The sequence below is a fragment of the Bombus affinis genome, unplaced genomic scaffold, assembly GCF_024516045.1.
Source record: "Bombus affinis isolate iyBomAffi1 unplaced genomic scaffold, iyBomAffi1.2 ctg00000099.1, whole genome shotgun sequence".
Lineage (NCBI taxonomy): Eukaryota > Metazoa > Arthropoda > Insecta > Hymenoptera > Apidae > Bombus > Bombus affinis.
Window position 1 is genome coordinate 223,035 of NW_026108840.1, and position 7,588 is coordinate 230,622.

General features: G+C 35.1%; 1 long non-coding RNA gene and 1 pseudogene across 1 annotated transcript; one reads left to right on the forward strand and one right to left on the reverse strand.

Annotated features, from left to right (window-relative positions):
- Positions 1-3,364: 3,364 nt before the first annotated feature.
- LOC126927399 (dynein beta chain, ciliary-like) lies at positions 3,365-5,532 on the forward strand (annotated as a pseudogene).
- Positions 5,533-5,619: 87 nt separating this feature from the next.
- Positions 5,620-6,879, reverse strand: LOC126927403 (uncharacterized). The gene is made up of 2 exons (XR_007715444.1): positions 6,261-6,879; positions 5,620-5,931 (listed from the first exon to the last, which is right to left on the reverse strand). It is a non-coding gene; the product is annotated as an uncharacterized LOC126927403 (long non-coding RNA).
- Between the last annotated feature and the right edge of the window lie 709 nt (positions 6,880-7,588).

Sequence of the window (7,588 nt, forward strand, 5' to 3'; positions counted from 1 at the left end):
TTCGTAATAAAGTCAAGAACACATATTCTCAAGTTAAAGACATCAAGGCCGGGGTACCACAAGGAAGCGTCCTAGGCCCAATACTATACACATTATACACAGCGAACATACCAACAACTACCAACAGCACAGTATTGACATTCGCGGACGACACAGCTATACTAGTCAGGCATACTAACCTAGAAACGGCAGTCAAAATACTACAAGAACATATCATAAAAATAGAAAATTGGCTACAAGAAAAACAAATAAAAGCAAACCCCAATAAATGCAACCATATTACATTCACGCTACGGAAAAAGATACCACCAAACATCCTATTGAACGGTACGCATATAACGCAAACAAAGCATGTCAAATACCTAGGACTCCACTTAGATCAAAAACTCACCTGGAAACTACACATCAAATCAATAGTAGAAAAAATACAGAAAACAAGGAGACAAATGCATTGGCTAACAAGCCGAAAATCCAAACTAAGCACAGAAAATAAAGTAAAAATATATAAAACGATCATAAAACGTCTCCTTCCACTCCTAGAAGAATTGAAAACACTCCCAGATCACCAATTCGGCTTCCGAAAACAACACTCTACAGTAGAGCAAATCCACCGCATAACCCACATGATCAGCCAAACCCTTGAAAAGAAAAAATACTGCTCAGCGGTATTCCTAGACATCCAACAGGCATTCGACAAAGTATGGCATGAAGGGCTACTCTACAAGCTCAAAGAAATCCTACCCCACCCGTACTACTCCATCTTAAAATCCTACCTTACCAACAGACAATTCATAGTTAAATGTCTAGGCGCCACTTCCGCAACATTCCCAATAGAATCCGGCATACCCCAAGGTAGTGTCCTCGGACCCCTACTGTTCTCCATCTACACTGCCGACTTACCTGTATCAAACGAGCAACATTTGCCGACGACACAGCACTATTAGCTACCCACGCAGACCTGGCAATTGCCTCATCCACTCTCTAGCGCAGTCTGGACTCCATGGAAAAGTGGTTCCAAAAATGGGGCTTCAAAATAAACGAAAAAAAAATCCTCTTATGTAACCTTCACGCTCCGAAAACAAACCTGCCCCCAGGTCACCATTAACAACACAATAATCCCAAGCAAGGACTCCGTAAGATACCTGGGCATGACCCTGGACAGGAGGCTAACTTGGAAAAAACATATCTCAAAAAAAAACAAAGCAATTAAAGGAAAAACTAAGAAAATTCTATTGGCTCACGGGCCAACGCTCCAAACTAAACATACAGAACAAAATAACCCTCTACAAGGCCGTAATAGAACCTGTCTGGACCTACGGAATCCAACTATGGGGAACAGCAAGTAATTCCAACATTGAAATACTTCAACGCTTCCAATCGAAAACGCTAAGATCCCTATTAAATGCACCCTGGTATGTTACCAACGAAACAATCCACCGTGACCTCAAGATACCTACAGTCATAGATGAAATACACAAGTCCAGAAGCAGATATAACACAAGAGTCAACAACCATCACAACCCACTAGTCACTCAACTACTGGACACGACGGACCAGATCCGCAGACTAAAAAGAAAATACCCCCTAGATTAAATCCTTAGTTTCTACTAGAACCAACAATATAAAACTATTATAATCCATGTCATTGTATCACGCCAAATTAAGTTACTGAAAATTCTCAACGAGAATTGATTGTAAATATTCTAATAAATAAGAAAAAAACGCGTTTAGCCAAACCGGCTAGCAGCGGAAACGTTCAAAACCATAAACATGGATAGAAGGCTAAAAAGGAAGCACCCAGCAGACCTCACAAATGATATGACCTAGCGAAACCGAGGATGGTACCCCGCTGGGGATAGTCACCTACATGTTAATATAACTGTTAAAAAATTCTACCAAATGTCCAAATTGGACAAATTGTGAATACAAATAATAAATAAAAAAAAGAGAAAAAGAAAACGAAAACTCGCGTTATCCTCTTCTACGTTGAGCATATCGAAGATCTCAGTTTTTAGAACAGTCTCTACCTCCCTATAACTGCAACACTTGAGTTTCAACTTTTGTGCAAATACCGAATGTTTCTTATATGTGTGAGGTGGTATGTCGTGATAGGTGCAGAAGGAATACTCCGATGTTCAACAAAAAGTTTATTACTTATAACAATCAACGAGTCAACAATTCATACGATTCACACTTAACGATTAACCATCGAGAGTTTATAATCGCGTGTCTCGGCTTGTGTTTGCGTCGCTATGATACTGAACCTTTCGCACTTCGCGGCTGTAGGCAGAGTGACTCTTTGTTCGAAACTAAACGGATTCTTTTCTTAGTTGCCCTTCGATATCCCTACTACACACGCGTTTATTAGATGTACCGCGGCAGTTGCCGCGCGTGCATTCTTCCAAACATTCGGCGGAAGAACCATAGGAATATCGATGACACATTAGGCGCGTCGGCCTTACGCTTTGAAGATATAGCGCTTTGTGTCGCGAAGCCGTTGGAAAGTTCCGTGCTCGTGTGCCGCCACATGTGTTTTTGGAACCTAATTTCCAAATTGTATGTTATATAAAATATTTTTAAATATATCGTAATGAAAGAAATCATTGTAGAATTATATCATACGATGAGTGCAATGGCAAAACGACATTCTCCTATGCGACTCAAATTACTGTTACAACTCTTGGAACATATAGCCGTACTTCTTCCATCATCATTAAATCAATTAGAACATGATCAACTTAAAACTACTGAAATGTGACATTAAATTCGAAATTGTTTATATTGAATGTATCTGCTTATAGAAAAAATTATAACTTCTCAAATTTATCGATAATAGATGAAGAAAGTTTCATAATCTTCTGAATTTTCAAACTTTAAATGCTGCTTTGTGATATAACGCCAGACAATTAATTAGTGATATTTTTTTGATAGGGAGAATTAATTATTAATGCTGAAATGGAAGATCTACAAAATTATATAATGATGGATGCTGTTCCGCCGTCTTGGACAAAAAGAGTTTACCCTTCAAAATTAGGATTAAACAGTTGGTTCACGGATATGTTATATCGAATAAATGAATTATTTGATTGGACTGCTGATTGTAAGGTAACCATTTACTTATTTTTTACTATTATTCTAACTTTTATTATTGTATAAAACAATGCTCTATTAATATGGAAATATTTCAGTTTATGAAATTGATAATTGAATCCGTGGCAAATTTTGATGCTTGGAATTCAACTCAAACTGGTAAAATAAACATAGCAAAATTGAATGAGCGACAGAATAAAGCTTCGTTCAACGCACACGATTGTTGCTACCCATAAAAAGTGAAATTTTAATAACTCGTATCCCTTTCCTGTAGAAAAAAGCTGTAAAAGACTGCTTCAATCTATTCAACTAAAATAAGTTTAGATGTGAACTGATATGAATCAAAGTGTTTTCATCTTCAGATAATTAATCTGTAGATAATTTGTAGTAAATAGAATATGAATCTGCCTGAATTGAATCCAAAATAGTTGGATTGAGTTTGTGTAAATTCATATTAATTGAGAACATCACTCCGATCTATTACAATACCTTTCATTAAGAAAAAATAGAAATTATAAAATTTAACATTTCCAAGCAGCTTTATTCGCATACTCGCCTTTAATATCCTGTATGTTATGCCCTTTAGCTGAACTTGAGAAACAATCTTTTGCTTGAACTATTTTCGAACCCTCGAGAAGATGACAAACCAGATATTAACCCTTTGAGTGCTGACTACTCGCGGCCTATGTCGTCCGTACGGACGGCGCGCGTCTAGCGCTGACGATCGCTGTGGACGGAATACTTTTTCGTTAGACTGAACTCTGTTGATTGACTATTCAAAGCGCAAATCGTAATAAGTTATAGTAATCCATTTGCACGAGATTAAATGATTCAAGTGCATTATTTTTTAGTTATTTTTAATTATTTATTATAAACATTGAAATTTACAGTTAACTAGAATTTGGGTAATAAACTAGAAAACAATAAACTAGAAAACTAAATTTAGTAAATATAACACAAGTTAATAATTTAGCTGTGTGTGAAAAATTCAGTGCTTGAGAAAACTAAAAAACCAGATGTAGAGTTTTCTTACAAGTGGTGACCACTTCAACAATAACGAGGCACTATTGGCATTTGTTTACTGCCGTAAGGAATGCATTTATATTTATTTCACACAAACGTAATAGTATTACTTCTGCGTAGGTGTTCGGAAAAATTGAAAAACCCATACATGCGTCCTTAGCCCATGCCGGGAACTTACAGAAAGCGCATGTATATGTCCTTAGTCCACACCGATAGCTTTCGCCAGACACCTATATGCGCCCACAGCACTCAAAGGGTTAACGAATCTTCTTTCAGACGATATCGACGGGTCATTAATATTATATACCAAACGCAGAATTTCCCGTTTCTGTCAATTAACATTAAAATCTAAACAATCTTACAACATTGGTATTCAACTTTATTGCAATCTTATTCTGCTCATCAATTAATCTATTCTAATAACATAACGAATCATTATGTTATTACCATCATCGGTATGGTTAAATGATTTTTACAATCCTCAACCATTTCTAACTGCAATTATGCAACAAACCGCACGCAAAAATGAATGGCCATTGGACAAAATGTGTTTATATCGTGAAGTACTGAGAAAAACCAAAGAAGAAATCACGTAATTATTAAAAACATTACTCCGCCATTCCTTCAAACGTATTCTTTATTTTTATTTTTCCTTATTGTATGATGTTAATATCGAGTATACTATACTTATCGCACATGTACAATGGTGAAAAAAAGTATTTGTACATACATATCGTTATTTTTCAATGAACCTTTTTTTTGGCGGAGTCCACGATTTATTTTTGCAGCATCAACTCTTTGTAGCCGTATGAAAGTACTATTATATATATTATTATATTATATATCATATAATACTATTAAATACATGTGTATATACAAATATTTTAAAGTATTAATAAATAATGATATCTTAATTGTATTTTTAAACATTTTTAATATTTTATTTCAAGTACATTTATCTAAATAAACTCACTAGTTTTATATCATTAACAAAATTTAGTTACAATTTGTATAAATTTTTTTCGGAGTAGTAATAATAGATTTTTCACTAAAACTTTACAGATCAGCACGAAGAGAAGGTGCATATATAAAAGGATTATACATGGAAGGTGCACGATGGGACGATCAAACAAGATGTATCATGGACTCTCGATTTAAAGAATTGTTTCCATTTCCATTATTTCCAATAATATATATATTAGGGCGATTACACAGGACAAACAAGATTTAAAGAATATGTATGAATGTCCTGTTTATAAAACACGATCGCGAAGACCTACTTACGTGTGGACGTTCAAATTAAGAACTAAGGAGAGAGCTAGTAAATGGATTCTTGGTGGAGTGGCAATTCTATTACAAATCTAATTTTATAAATTAAATTATGGATTAAATATGCAATTAAAATAAAGATTTTCGAAATCGACAAAGAGTGTTGGTATTCTTTTTCAAAACACAGTATTATTTTATGCAAGATAATATTTATATAAAAGAAGAATACAACGCATCTCTATGCACGATTACAATTTATTTCTCTATTTTAAATTTTTTTACAACTTACAAAAACATTAATCCGTACACACATTTTGTAACAAAACGATTGCATGATCGCGAATTTGAAATTAAATTTTTAATATAAAAAATATAAATTATTACAATTTTATAAATATAGTTGTTTATTTGCGACATTAAAAACATTTTGTACACGTCAAAAATTGTTGGTATCAGTCATTATCTTCTATTAAACCCATATTTTTTCTTTTCATAATATAGATCAGTCTCTGAACTCCCAAGATTTATAACTTTTGGACAACCATTTCGCTGCAACAAAACAAATTTCAAATCTTAATCTATTACTACAAATTATAAGTCATATATATGTCGGCTTAACGTTGGGATTGGGGGTAGAAGTCTTCGATGAATCTTAGTTGGTATTGGCCATCGATGCGGTGGATCAATGATGGAGTTTATTGACACAAGTTAGAGGTATTACAGTGTTGGTAGTTAATCACAATATTTAGATACTCGCGGCACTATGACAATGGTCTCGGGTCCGGTAACGAATCCGCGGTCAATGGGATGTCGAACGTGTATATTTCGTGAGAGGCTAAGTTATATTCTGGTTGTCACACAGAGCAAGCACTACGTACCTGAGAATTACTTGTATCGTCGTTAAGATCGTACGGAAGAGTGTCTCTCCATCACGGTGACGCTGTCGAGGAAAACTATGATGGGTGTAGGCTCTAAGGGCACGAGATCATCGGATACGTGGAGAAAAGTCTTCGTTCGGAAAATGAGGGAAATTGGCGTTACTGTTAATTGGTCAATTTCCATGTTGGTGGTTAGGGAAGGGTGCTAGCCGCCCTTAAGAGAAAGTTCGAGAAGAGGAAGCGTCGTTCGTGAGAGAAATAGATTTCTCCTATTTTCTCGTAGTTGGGACGAGGACTGTTTGTCGGTTTGAAGGACTTTCGTTAAATAAATCTTAAGATTTATAGCGGGTCCTCGAGCTAGCTGAACATGTACTGTGGGGACGCGTCAACATCTGGTAATCGTCTTACTCGAAGAATAGAGTCTGCGTGTGGCGAGCCACGGGACAGAAACCATTGAAACGTTTACCGTCGTGCCCTGTCCCAAGTATTTCTTTTAAGGAGAGCTATAGAGTTACTTCATGCCTTTGTTAAACAAAACGTTCATCCCTTTGACCGCGGCTACGTTCGGCGACTAATTGTCGCCTCGAGCCCAAGCTCATGATCATAAATCTCAAACAATCGGAGCAACATTAGAGAGGTTGGACATCGTGTTAAGTACCCTTGTAAACGCCGGGTTTTCGTTTAACTTTTCTAAGTGCTCTTTCCTGAAGACGTCGATACGTTATACGTTATAACGTACCAATATACAACGTTATACGCTATTACGTAATAATATCCAACGTTATACGCTATTACGTGATAATATAGAACGTTACACGTAATTACGTAGTAATATGCAACGTTACACGTTATATGGTAATACTATATAACGTTATACGTTATAACGTAACAATATACAACGTTATACGTTATTACGTAATGGTATATATCGCTATACATTATATGGAAATACTATATATTGTTATACATTATTAAGTAACAATATACAACGTTATACGTTATTACGTAATAGTATATAACGTTATACGTTATAACGTAACAATATACAACGTTATACGTTATAACGTACCAATATACAACGTTATACGTTAAGCGTAATGATACACAACGTTATACGTTATTACGCAATAGTATATAACGCTATACGTTATATGGAAATACTATATAACGTTATACGTTATAACGTAACAATATACAACGTTACACGTTATTACGTAATGGTATATATCGCTATACATTATATGGTAATACTATATATTGTTATACATTAATACGTAACAATATACAACGTTATACGTTATTACGTAATAGTATATAACGTTATACGT